Source organism: Haemaphysalis longicornis, unplaced genomic scaffold (genome assembly GCF_048455015.1).
Source record: "Haemaphysalis longicornis isolate Haplotype H1 unplaced genomic scaffold, Haemaphysalis longicornis Haplotype H1 scaffold_16, whole genome shotgun sequence".
Classification (NCBI taxonomy): domain Eukaryota; kingdom Metazoa; phylum Arthropoda; class Arachnida; order Ixodida; family Ixodidae; genus Haemaphysalis; species Haemaphysalis longicornis.
The window spans coordinates 10,991,973-11,006,118 of NW_027526266.1; the positions used below are offsets into that span (position 1 = coordinate 10,991,973).

At 46.4% G+C, this 14,146-nt stretch overlaps 1 long non-coding RNA gene across 1 annotated transcript; it reads right to left on the bottom strand.

The window, feature by feature from the left end:
- Window positions 1–2,401: 2,401 nt before the first annotated feature.
- On the bottom strand, window positions 2,402–4,113 carry LOC144166099 (uncharacterized). Its single transcript, XR_013321570.1, has 2 exons — window positions 3,821–4,113; window positions 2,402–2,865 (listed from the first exon to the last, which is right to left on the bottom strand). It is a non-coding gene; the product is annotated as an uncharacterized LOC144166099 (long non-coding RNA).
- Window positions 4,114–14,146: the final 10,033 nt, after the last annotated feature.

Consider the following 14,146-nt stretch of genomic DNA (forward strand, 5'->3'; position numbering starts at 1 on the left):
AATAATATATCTAGCCCGACAGACTCTATTCTTTAGCAGAGGAGAAATTTCGAGCCCGTTTTCGTCTGTCGAAAAGTAGTGATTGGCTGTGCTGTCATCTGGCGACCGACCCCCGTTTGCAACGACTTCGAGGTGGCTTTTACTCTGTGAGGCTGTTTTCGCCGTCGTGGAGAAAGTGTTGTGCGCGCTGCGGTTTTGAGTGAAGGCCAGCTTCTAGGGATGCGTTGGTAGCGACGCCACCTTCGACCGCTACCAGTGGACAGTCAGCCGCTGTCTGTGGATTATGATCATTGGATTCGTGTTTTCTTGTGTTTTTTTACGTGGGTCGGCGGGAATGGCTTCCGCAGGTACTACCACGTGTCTATCCGTCTGCAGCCGGAGAATGCGCGTCATTTATCGTCTGCTCGGTAAACTATTCTGAACCAGGGGTTGTATGACTGTGCGTGGTATCTATCGTCAGCGCGGCTGACAGTTTCGCTTGAGCCATTCAGTGTCGCTCCTGTCTTGAGAAAATGTTACTGGCAGATTGCTTACATCTATACGCAATAAAAGGCGTGTATCTATTATAAGAGACGATCTATAAGATTTCAAAGGGTTTTGTCCACGGTCATTGTGGCCTGACAGGAAGAATAGCATGTAAAAAAGTGAATGAGAGAGTGGGGACTTAAAGTAACAGCGTGACGCCAGAGAGAAGGTAAGCGGAACCGAGAAGGGGGCGTAGGAAGAGAGAGGAGCGAGGGGAGTAGACTCAATGAAAAAGAAACCAACCACTGTACAGAGCTTCGTCGAACAAGAGCGGTGAAGAGCCAAAGGAAATAAAGCAACCAAATGTCGAAAATTGTAGATGTTTCTGTTCCGTTCTTCAAAGCACATGCCATCTTGCGGAATTGGCGCAATTGGGACCTTTGAAGCGGTGATGTGCCCGATTTGCAAAATTTATGACACTGTGAAGTGGGAAAGTAAAAGTTTTGAATAGTGCGGGCCGTGTAACAGCTTAACCGATGGCAGGTGAGTAGGACTGGTGCACACCATCCGCGCAGAGCCCGGTTTTAGAGTGTCTTTAGCGTGTGCCAGTCTTCTTGCTGACGTAATAGACCCTATGCAAAATGCGCCCCGCCATCTCACGTCGACTCCGGTAACTAGGTCCGCCATTTTGGTACGGTCGTTTGAAACCGAAACCAATTAGCAAAACATAGAAGGCGGGCATTGACCGCTCTTGGTGATGGACTACAATGCCGGAGCATTGCATCGTGCCGCAGAGCACGCAATGCAGAATTACCGGTTCAAATGGAGAAAAGGTACGTGAAGTTTTTTGAACGAACTTTGTGACGCGAACTGTGCCGGCGCGAGCAACCTTTGTGACACGCTGGGCGCGGTGCGCTTGGAGCGAATATTTGTCGTTGGTTCGCTAAGCGCGGGGTTCCGTAGTAGCTGTCCGTATGAAAAATACAGCTGCGTTGGAGTTCTCTTGTCCAGCCTTTGTATTCTAAATGAAGCCTGAGCGTGCGCCGCCTATTCACGCGACTGACAGCGGCGCTCGACCGGGAAAACAGTACCACACGTTGCCAAAATTAGGCTGTTTCTTTACTCGTCCCTGTGGCTCTGCGCCCGCTTCATTTCATTGTTAAATGGTACCTCTTAGCCCCTACACGAGCCTTTATCTTACCTAGGGCTGTAAACAAACTTTTCTTGCCGCACTACGCCGTCGAAAATTTCCTCTGTGGCGGGCGCGCACGGTATGGGAGTGCGTTGTTGGTTTCTTTACGTTGCATTTAGCCGCGTGTCGTTGCAGAAGTGGCGAACGCTGCTTTATGATGATCTAACGGTGGAAAATTCGAGCTTTTGCACTTGGTTCCCGATTTTCCGGGCTGAAAGGTTTGTTGTTACGTCAAGTTAACTTGGTGCCCATTGTCATTCCAGCAACGATGTATTTACTGTCGAATATTTTGCGACTAAAATACACACTCACTCGTCTAGTTTGTCACACGCTGCATGCATGCCTCCGACGTAATGATAGTGGCCATTGATGTAGGTAGCTGAGACAATTTTCAAGTTTATTCAAAAAAAAAAAAAAAAACGGCCAGATTTGCATCAGGCCGCCGCGCATCAGCTTGAGAGCTTTTGCGTTTTTTGTGTCCACAGTGAAAATCCCAGTAAATTAAACTACTTCGCTGATTTATAGCGCGTGCAGTATAGCAAACTGTGGATATAAATGGAACAAAAAGAAGCATTCGCGCACCCCTGCATGTCGCGGTCTAGTAAACACGACGTTGCCCAGCCTCTGCGTGCTCTGCGTGCTCCTGAATGCTTGCTGGTAGCTCATAGGTGACCCTTCAGGTGCCATGCCAGTCCTTGTTTCTCTCACTGGCGGGGGGGGAAGGGGGGGGGAGGAGGAGCGGGAGGCCAGCACAACGGGGGCAAAAAACTCATTCCCAAGGCTACCAAGTTTTCTCCCAAGCGCCTGCACGACACTTTGTTGCTGCTCGCATTGCTCCTGTACTTGACGTCCATCGAACGACGCATTGGCGAGGGAAGGGAGGGGCCATTTTATCGCGGGCTTCTCCAGTCAATGTTTTGGACACTCGCTGGCTTGATGCCCTGCTGTCTCGGACGTCCCCACTGTTGTGGCAGCTCAGTGCACGCAAGCTTTGGTGGCGCCTCTTAAAACCTTCGGCTTGCAAGAGGGCGAGTAGGTGCACAGCAGCCAGGATGTGACACCATGCTCCACTGCAACCCGCCGGGCACTCGCACGATGCCTCCCCAATCGCCCCACTGTCCGTCTCAAAGGTGAGGCACACAACTTAGGGCCGGCCACTTTTCTTCTGGGAGCGAAAGCAGCTGCTGAGCACATGGATGAGGCCCAACCTGCAAGAACAGAGAAAGTATCAGTAAATAACACTCAATGAAGAACGGGACTATCCCGCTACAGTTTATGGTAAAGGGACAGAGCAGAAAGAAGTGGCCGCAAGGGACAGACTCAAAATGACCAGATTTTGTGTCTTCCTTAACACTGTTGCAAGGGCAATAATCTACACCTCAAACAGCAATGATGTCAAAATTGTTTGTCAAGTTCGAGCGTGCAAGTATCTCTGCATGCTTTGTTAATGCATTTTTCAAGAGAAGGAAGTTTAACATTTAAAAACCTCAGCGTGGGTAATGATACCACTACCCGCATAATCGTGTTCGTCATAACTTAAGCAAGCAATAATATGATTATCTGGAACTCACTTCCAGAATCTTTCGAGATAAACAGGTAAACATTCGGGCTATACCGATGACCCATCGAATTAAAAAAAATCTTCTAGTTCAGTGAGTTCGAGCTAACGAGGTTTTACTGTATTATCTATTCGTGCACACCAAAAAACATGCGCTTTAGAAACAAACACAACCACCCCACCGCCAAAAAAGGAGAAGAAAGACACACAAATAGATTTTTGCGCAGAACATGCGCAATAAATAATGAAAACACACAAAAAAAGAAAATTCAAGGCGTATGTGCGCTTTTGTAGTTGACTTCGCCGCAAAGCACGATTGCTTTGCGGCAAACGCGCGGGCGAACGACCGTCACGGAAAACGGCCGCAACCTTTCCGTAAACATCTTCGCCAAAAATCATCCCGTAAATTCGATGTACAGCATTTGAAAATACCTAATCCTCCCACTAGCGGTATGGTCTGGCGATTGTCGCTTTCCTCTTTCAGAGTTACTGTAACAGGGTCGCCGCTGCGCATTTGCATGGTAAACAACGGTGAACAAAGTGCCATACAAATGCTCATACCGGTTAACTCGCGTCAAGTAAAAAACAAACAAGGATTTACTTACTGCGAGTCGCACGTGTTTGTCCGCACCGATGAAGGCGAGCAATGCGCCTCGGTGGCTAGGCGGCATGCCCTGCTCCGCTGCCGCTCGGATGGGTCTTTGGCGCGGCACCCCGAGTGGTATGAGTCTTCGGACACAGTCGGCAGCGCAGACAAGTCCTTCGTCCACAATCCGCGGTCGGGAGCCGGAAAACACCGTCCAGTTTGAGCCATACCGCGTTACCGTCACCTGCTCTTCCACAGTAAACAATACGAGACTTCCCGATCGGCGCCCGTACCAATATGGCCGACGGTCTCGTTTACATCAGTGTTGCTAGATCACCAAGCAATTTCGCATAGGGTCTATTTGCGAAGAAATGAGAAAGAAATAACTGATACAGACACGGTATAGTAGGAAAAAAAGGTCTCTAAAAAGTTTGTGCAAAAAGTAAAAAACAAAAGAGAGGCAAAAGACGCAAATGGAATGTATCAGTAAAGAAGATGTTAATAAGTATCGCCGGGCTTTCACCTTTCAAACGCGATACAGACTTAGGTAGCCTGAAGAAATTTTGTGTCGGTCAAGGTACGGCGGGTTACGATAACGTAATACCGAGCGGCAATTATTTTGAAAATATGGGGCGTTTTCGTCACCCGCTTTATTTTTTTGCGAGTCGGTCATATTCACGCGACTGCATTGCCTTGCACCGACAGCAGCAACTGTTCTTAGAACCCAGACTAAAATTTTATATGAACGTGTGAAATAAACAAAATAAATGAACTTTGTACGGAAGCAGATTAATAAAGTAAAAGTGCAATAAAGCAAAGTAGTTGGATTTGCTTGCCCCCGGTAGCCACCAGTTCAACAACGGAGCGAGAGAACGGAACGAGAAATGCCGCTGCGCCCTAGCCGCGCCTTCTTGTGGGGCGCTGAATTGCACCGATTACGTGACCACAATAGTAAGCAAATAGCGTGAACCGCATATTTAAAGCATTTGACCTGCGCCTAGAAACATTACCATCATGTAACGGAGGCTTCACCAGAGCTCATGTCTCAGCAGTTTCACTCAATTTCGGGCCTTCTGGAATAGCACCCCAGTATTGCACTAAAACGGCATTCAGTTTAGAACGGCATGAATTTATATTTTTTATCTTCGAAATAAGGCAGACGTAACAAATGCCCCTCGGGGTTTAAAACGTTTTTTCATCTTGGATTCAATGAATCACAAAAACAGGAAACAGTATACCGTGGAATACACTATCTAAATCGTATATAAGAAGTTCACGGCGATGTTTCGTCTGTTTCAAAGAACGAAATTCTCTCATCAGCACATGCAAGTAGCGAAAAGTAGCAGTAATCACATATTACGTGTATTCTGTTTTGTCATAGCTATACATTTAAAGACAATAAATAGTGCTAAATTTTTTTTCAGCGCTTTTTCATCAAAAGCAGTGGCCCCGTTATCCTTGAGAGAGCACGTGGTCATTCACGCAAACAAATGTAAGGAGTAAAATGACCCCGTTGGAATGTAGGTAAAACTCCCTACGCTGATTTAGGACTCAGCGAAAATGAATATCAATTTTTTAAGATGGCTTCACACTGCCTATGTTTCTCAAAGATGGTGTAGACTGCGTGTATAATCAAACCAATTCTGCAACTACTCTGTAGCAGCTTTCAAGGAGCGAGAGTGTGTATTAGGATTTCCTGTAAAGGGGTCCTTAACGGCGTTTTGAGCCCACTCAATGAACTAGCGAAGTCGTTACGTTGGGTGGTCAATGTCATCTGTGCAAAGTATAATATTGCTACGTGCAGCGGAAAGCTCACACGTTTGTTGCAGAGTCTGTTGCTGCATTCCGTCCCTTTCCTGTGCGTTTTTGTGCTGAGTATGCTCCACGCACGCATGTCATTAATTCTCACCAGTGCGTGAAGAAACAGTAATCTTGCCATCGCACGGCATTTTTTCTCATTTCGTGATACGAAAAGCGTCACCTGTTCAGCTTCGATGGGTCGCGGCGGAACCTTTGGATAAGAGCGCTTCCTGCAGCACGCGTGACGGAATCGTGTTCGTCTATATTTAACTTGTTTACTCTATTACCACGCTTTTTTTAGGACGCGTTGGCTAGGCTTACACCTTTACTACTACGATGCCTGCAGCGTCGCGCCGGTTCCCATTGCTGCCAGATCGCCAGCCTATTTCACTCACTCACCGCGGGGTGGCGCAAGTGACCGATCCTCGGTAGCGGTTGCTGGCGTCAGCTCATGCCGGGATTTTGTGCGCGATTTTGCTTCCATCTGAAGTATATTACAAAATAAAACTTGTATCCCTGCGTTTTTGTTGTTATTTTAGACGACTGTGCTCTTTTCCAGAGTGCTTTATAGTGCAATCATTAAATGAACAGATTCTGTTTCCCTAGTACAGTGTATGCGTACGCGCTTTAACTGTATCGGTTTTGTTGCTCTTTGGCGGATATATTGGCTACTTTGAATAGACAGGTGTACCTCCCTACACGTAATCAGCTTCCTGTACAGTTTGCTGTTCTGATATGTTCTGAATGGTTGTGTTTCGACTCATGACAGCAGCGGTGAAGCTGTCGGTTTCATTGGGCAACGATACGATCGAGACGCGCATCCGACAACACACGTACGTTTATTACAAATTCAGACAAATTAACCGGCATAAAACAGCTCAAGAACAATTGTAAATGAACACAAACAAAACAGATGTGAAAACAGAGTTGTTATGTTACACTGCATGCGCCGCACCTGCACGTGCATGTGGAAAGCCGATTTTCAAAGTTTGAGAACTTTTCGTGAGAGAGGCTTTGTGCACCACATCCTTCTCACTGCATTCTTATCGGTCATATCAAATGCATGGTTGGTCAGCAGCGGCTTGATGAACTTTCTGCATATAAGTTCCACCAACTCTCGCCGATGACTCTCGTCGGAATTTGCGCACACCAAGACTGGCATTGACGTGATGACCTCAACACTGTGCGTCAAGCATGCTTCTAGGGGCTTCGTAAGTGAGCGACGATCAGAAAGCATGGCGTAAACAAACTTCTTCAATCCATGCAGCAGTCGCACTAGCTGCTGCGTCGGATATGACAGCCCACCTCTGTCCTGGTGGGATATCAGCCCGTCCGTGGCGCAGCTTCCCCTCGGTTTCTGGACCAAAGCAACGCACTTGTCACATGCGATATTCTCTGCTACAGCACGAGCTATCCTCCGACGAATGAAAGCGCGGCCATGTCTGCTGTTGGCAGGAATGGTGTCGCCGACGTGCAGACGTCTCGTAGCGCTTGCTGTGCCAGCTTAACGGTGGGAGACGGGGTGATCTCAGTGCTGTGCACGTTGCTTCCGACAATGGCCCGGGATGAGCAGAAAGATGTCGAGCTGCTGACATTGCTGCTCTTTGAAGAAGCCACGATTCCGGTCTTTAGCATTTTTCTATGCCGCAAAGGGTGCTCCGCACGTCCAACATATCGTTACAGCCCGCGCAGCGCCGCAGTATTCCGAAGAATGATTCTATTGGGTCGCTAGAAAGTTTCCTTGTCAAAACAAACTGAAACCGAAGCTCACTCAACAGAAGCCTGATGCACTGCACGTTAGAGACAGTGGTGAACACGAGAGCATGGTAGGTCTCCTTTGTGAGAAAGCTGTCTTCTGAGCTTGTCTCTTTGAGGTTTTCAATGTATTCGATGAATACAAGTTCAAGCCACTGAAGTCGTGGATCGTCAGGGTCAGAAAATTCCTTGGTGTCTGGATTGTTTTGGTGGATGTGCTGTTGGCAATTGCTCACATCCATAAGCACAAACCACTTGTCCATGTTGCTCATGAACTCAACTGTTGGGCCGACTCCTGCAAACTTTGCGTCACAGGTGTGTCCTGCCTGGTCTTTCATGAAACTCAAGGCAGCGGTTACAGCTGGCGAAAACACTTGCAGTGCAGTCTTGACTCCCATCTTTTCGAGGTTCGATGGGTAAAGGTGTCTTCTGTTGAGGAACCGGACCGGCTTCACACTGCTTCCCCGCTGAAGCTCGTAGAGGTCCTTAACATACGTCGATGATATTTCTTGGTTTTGTCCGAAGTCCTTGGATAAAAACTGTGATCGAATATTCTTGATAACGTGACTCTGGTCAAAAGCAAGGAACAGTTGCCTAGATGGGTCGGCCGGATGGGTTACTTGAGTTTGCAGCTGCCCTCCCGACAAGATTTCCATCGCTGCAACGTTAGTTCTGTGATTGTCCGTAACCAGCCAGACAACTTGAAATCCAAGTTCCTCGGTTTTTTTTTATGACATGTCTGATGGTTTCTGCAAGCAGCTCGCCCGTGCAGCCTTTCGTAAAAATATATCCCACGGGAATCTTAAATTTGGCGTGCAACCCACAGAGCAGAAAGCAGAGAAGTGAGTTGGCGAGTTCACCTTTATCCGATGCAGATAAAGGGTGGTCAAGATCCTTGCTCACGTCGACGTCTCCAAGAAACACGTCTCTTTGTTTGTGGTACTCGAGCCTCTGCTTAATCCGCATCTCGTCCACAACAAGGCTGCAGACCTTTGCCTGCGGCGTTTGGAGGCACTCCAGCTCGGTGTTCAGCCTTTGCTTCACCAGGTCACTGAAACCGGTTTCTCCTGAAGCGCTTCCCAAATACTTTTGTAACGTGGTGCGACATGGAAGGCCGAGCAAGTTTTCAGTTCTGATGTATTCATAGGATTTTGTTGAAAGGTTTCTGAGAATGATGCAATGTCTGACGGTAATTTCGATCCATGCCGGCTTTTTCGCCTCGTAGTTGACCACCTGATCCATGATGAGCCTTGCTTTTGCATTTCCCTGGTGCGCGTCATTCACAATGCTTAGGAACTTGACCACATTGTTATCTTCTTTCAGACGAGCAAGCTCCTTTTTATAGGCATCAACAGTTGCTTACAACCTCTCATTGCGTGCCTTCCATGCTTGTTGTTTATCTGTCCATTTTTTCCTTTCCAAGTAAGCTGCCGGGGTGTACCGTACTTCTGCTTGCGTGCCAATGGTCCGTAGGGCACACGCAGGGCGAGGTGTTGCTGCCATCGTTTCTGCCTCATCCATGTCCGTTTCGCAATCTTGGCAGTCGCTGGAAGACGTGCGTTGGCCAAAAACATCGATTCCCTCCATCTCTGAGACTTCGGCTTGAGTTGAACATGCTGCGACCGTGGCAGCATCTCGTGAAGTCACTGCTGGTAACACCAACGTGGATGATGCTTTGTGTGCAACACTAGTCGTTCTTGCTGGTGAGGGTTCCCGCTTTCTTGTTTTGATGCTGGCGTCGCGTCTTGTTTCTCTTTTCGGAGCCGGCTTCATGTACTTAGGGTAGTGCGGGAAAACACTAGGCACAGCATTTTGCTTCAACCTACGCCTTTTCGTGTCAGTCCGAAAATCTTCCGGCCGAAAGTGAAGGCTGCAGACCACTGAGTAGTTCGACGTTGAGTTCGGTTCCCAGTTCTTCCTAGAAATGTTCTTTAACCACTGCGTTTTCAGGGCTTCGTCCACTGGGAACTCATTGTAGGAGACATTGGGCTCCTTCTTCCGCACGCTTGGTGTACAGAATGGAACGCAGCAACATCGCATTCTTCGGCTGGGAAGGTATACTTATTTCACGAGCAAAATCGTCGCCTAATTAGCGGGCAGTCATTACTTACTCGGCTTTAACGACAGGAATGCTGGCAAGAAGCGAGAATGCTCAGTGCGCGCTTTGCCCGCGGATCGTCTGCTACCGTGCGACGATGGTGCGACGCGACTAGCGGGAGAGGATCGGTAGCGGGAGGATCGGTGGGTGGCGCCACCACACGGAATTCAGGCGCAGTGGGAGAGGGCAAGACGGGCACGCTTTGGGGTGACGCCGCAGGCATTTACACGACGATGACACGACAGCGGCGCTGACTTCCGAGTAGGCAGACCACCTTGTCACGCGACGTCTATGGCGACACGACCACAGGCCAATCTACAGTCCGCGCGGTGTGACTGACTGGCTCAGACACCGACAGAGCCAATCTGCCGAATGGTCGTCGGTAATTGATAAATGTGGCTGTGTTCTGTTAGTTCCTAGAGTGTGATAGACATAGTAACGTCCATGAAGTTTATACATCTCAACACATTGGATTCGTAATTCGGCTTACGACGCTTCGGCCATTCGCTTTGCGGCAACTCGTTTCAGGGAGTTGCAAAATGCATATTCGTGCTTGACCAGGAAGGCTTGTAGAAAATGTATGCTGAGTTGGGAGGAAAAGAGGAGTTACGGAAGGTTTATTATGTTATAAGGAATAATTACTGGCCGGTGTTTTTAGTGTAATGCGTAAAACAAAATCACGGCCAGCTCTATTGTCGCAGTCGCAGCCGAAACAGTGGTGTGTGTGGAGGTCAGCTATGGTGGGGTCTTTATGAAACCTTATTGCGCAACTGTTACTCAAGAAATGCTAATTAACTAGCCAGAAATTATTGATATCACGTAGAAAGCAGCGATGTGGCATAAAGGCAGGATATCAATACAGTCTACAGGTTATTTCCGAGCACTCCGCAGTTCTTCAAGCTTCGTTCTTCCACACTCCCAGTTATGACGTTGCTCCGCCAGAAAATACTGTCTATTCTTTGACTCGGCAATGGTTGGCTCTGCAATCAGCCAGAGACCACTGAACATTGTTTTTTATTCTGCCTCGACGCAGTGGTATACCGGTAGGTTTTGCGGCGGACTCTCAATAACAACATCGAATCACTTCGTACACCATTCGGTTCTTACCTTCTCTTTATGCTAATCAGGTACTTTGGGACGTATTTGCAGTTCTTGGTTCGTACGGCTTGTTTACGTACCGTATGACTGACCGGCATGCGGAAGCTCCTAGGCCAACTAAGTAAATTGTTTTGTGAACTGCCTACGTTGGTGACGAGAGTTCGTGCGGCTCAAAATGATCCACCGGACTGGCTGAGTCTTTAGGATGCGTGTGTCTGCTTCCCTCACTTTTGAAAGACGCAAACAGCTGTGGAAATTGTGCGCCTCTCCATCAATGCATATTAGCTTTTGTATTGTCTTTTAGTCGATATGGGGCATCGTGAGGGTGCCTAAAGTTTTGTTGCATTAAAGAAAAAAATTGTGACGCATGGACTAAAGCCTCGCGCCCGATCAACCACAGTCGCAAATTCAAATGCCCGCAGGGTGTTTCTTGCTCTTTTTTTCTGCATTCTATGTGGCACGGTTTGCGAATCGTACTCGCGAATCTAAAAGAAGCCTTTTTGGTTGAGCTGTGTAGCTGCCATATCAAACGCCAATGCATCGTAAAAGTCATAAACCCAATTTGCTCTGTTTCACACTCGTGCATTGCACATGTGAAAAGGCACTTGTAATTTCAGATGACGAAATTCTGATGTGTGTATTTTGCAAAGTGGTATGTCTTTATGTAGGCTAAACAAAGCTTCCTGCAAACCACCTAAACATGACACAAGTTAAGCCTGGGGAGGCATTGAGGCACTGGCGTCACTGAGCACGTGACAAATGCACGAACCTCTTTCATAGAGGGAGAAGGGGCTTCAGGCCATCAGGAGAAAAATTGAGGGTGAAATTATTGTTTTGGGCCATCATATGCACAGCAGAACAAAACGGCAGGCGCGCACGGTCCCAAATCCACACTATTCTTCCTAGACCGCTGGTAACATCGTCCTACAACCATTCTAAATTGTAAATAATCATAACAGAAAACACCCTTCTCTAACACTGTAGAGAACTTCGGAAAAATGTTTATGATGTGCAAGAAATGCCTCCTTCTATTCAGCCAAGTGTGGCGTGGTTCGGAGAAACACAAATAAATTCCAAACACACAATTGTTTAGAAACATTACGTGGTATTTAGTAACTACAGGTACGGTGGTAGGAAATACTGGCGGAAAATATTTCAACTGTCACATTTCTTAAGTACAGATGGCCATTGAGGCCATCAGTTTGTGCATCACACCATCGGCGACCCGCACCCTGGTGGACTCCAACTTACTCCCGGGCCTCGAATCAACGTGATCGTCCCGGACGGCCTGGCTTACAACGAAGCCGCGCTTCCCAGGTAGCCGAATCGCCTCCGACAGCGGTGCATCGTCCGGCCCGGTCGGTGAATATGCTGGGACTCTGTCTCTCATAAGCATCGAACTGTTCGTTTTCTTTTTTTGTTAACTGCTACGCTTCGTAATATTCATTTGTTAGAGCTCCTCTTTGTATCATTTTGTCTAATTGGACTGTTTCTTGTATTTGAATTCCATCTAAGTTGTCTGTCATTATATCTAAGTTGTCTGTCATTATCGATCCGTTACCTCGGGCTTGTGTTTGAAACTTGCCTGCCTAAATATAAGTCTTTGTGCTGTTTTTCGTTCAGGGCTCTTGCTCATTCTTGCCGCTCTGGTCGGCGAAAGCCGCACATCAGACGGCCACCCCCTTTGTCACCTGTGCCCTGGCCCCTGTGGATTCGGTGGGGTTTGTTGGCTCTCTGGAGTCGACTCCCCATATCTTCCGACAGTGCACCCTAATTTAAGGAACCGGTTGACAGATGGTGTTCCATATCACCTTCTGCGTAGTACATTTCATCCTATGAACTGAATGAATCGGTTTTTCCATTGTTATTACTATTGGTCCTATAGCTTTGTTCAAAAGTACTGTGTAGTTTACCGGACTATAGCGAATGAACGTGATTCCGTATACCTGCAGCTTTATTCGAATTTAATAATATCCCTGTGTGCTGATTCAGAAAAGTTTTTGGGTGTTAAACAGTGTGTTAACGGCACCTTTGCAAGAAAACCTTCATTCCAATTGAATAAGTATATCGTAAATTATGCTGCTCTGACAACGGCCGAGGAATATAAATACCTAGGAGTTTATTTAGGGAGTGGTTAGAGGTTAAATAGGCAGGTTCACACCATAAAAGTTACGGCTGCATGTGTTTTTGGCTTTCTGAAACGAAATTTCAGTGAACCTCCATCTAAATGAAAAGAACAACCCTATTTCACTCCTGTGCGCTCAATCTTGGAGTACGCATGTGTTTTCGTGGATCCCTACACCAAAGAGCTGGTTGATACGCTCGAAAACATACAGAATATGTCAGCGCGATTCGTATTAGGTAATTGGCACGCTCAACTTAGCATTAGAGAAAGAAAAAGTAAACTGAAATGGCAGGACGTGGAAGATCACAGACGAAACCACAGGTTGAACTTTTTTCGTAATATCTATCATTCGAAAACTGGAGTAGAAGGGGATAAGTATGTCCAAGCGCCATTCTACATATCGCAAAGTGGGACCGCTAGCTTAAAGCAAATTATTAACTTTCCTGTAAAGGTGACGCCTTGCGCGATTCATTTTATTTTACATCAATACTGCAGTGTAATTATCTTCCACGTATGATTGCATTAACTGTTTATATTGACGATTTTCAGCGCGCTTTGTAGAATTATTTTGTTATTTTGTCTCATATTTAATGCTTAGTGTTATGTATCTCCCTTCTGTAATGCATGCAAAGGCAAGCAGGCATCAAATAAATAAATAAATAAATAAATAAATAAATAAATAAATAAATAAAACAATGAATAAATAAATGAGCAAAAATAAGTAAATAAATACATAAATAAATAAATAAAAATAAAAAAATAAATAAATAAACTTCCAGAGGCGCAAGTCTGCCTCCGATAGGTTGAGAACCCTACGCATTCAACCTTGACCAATAAAATATTTATTGCCCTATTTGTTGCAGTATCCAAGGTTACCTATATGCATGCTACCATTGCTATGTTATTGGTTTGAAACAAATTATGTAACTCTAATTTTACCCCTTTCCTTGCGTGAACACAGAGGGATACAACTGCAGCCGCCTGAAGCAGGGCGTCATTCGCAACGCGTCTAGAATTTTTGGAACGTAGTATGACATTAGAAGAAAATTAAGTTCTTTTGTACTATTAAGTGGTCTGGACGTAACTCATGAAAACAATATTAAAATAGATTGAAAATGAAAGTACCTGTTCGCTCCTTCTTAGGATCAGCCCTGCGCAAGATCATCAGAAAAGTTGATCGAGTAGAAAATGTCTTTGCAAAAAAAAATGGGCAAAAAATGGACATACTTTTTTGTGAAGGAGTCATATTAAATGCTCCTGAGTGTTTTGTTGAGAACCAAAACGCGTCGTAAAGGCATTCACACCGGTTTTATATACATCAAAATTGGTCAAGCAACTGTTATAAAATAGTTTATGTAGTCATAGCATGAAAGTGCTCCGGAATATTGCCCTAAAAGAAATTGGCTAAAAGCGGCGCAATTTATCTCTCTGAAATTCAACCCACTAAAGTATGCGCCCTCCGCCGCCCC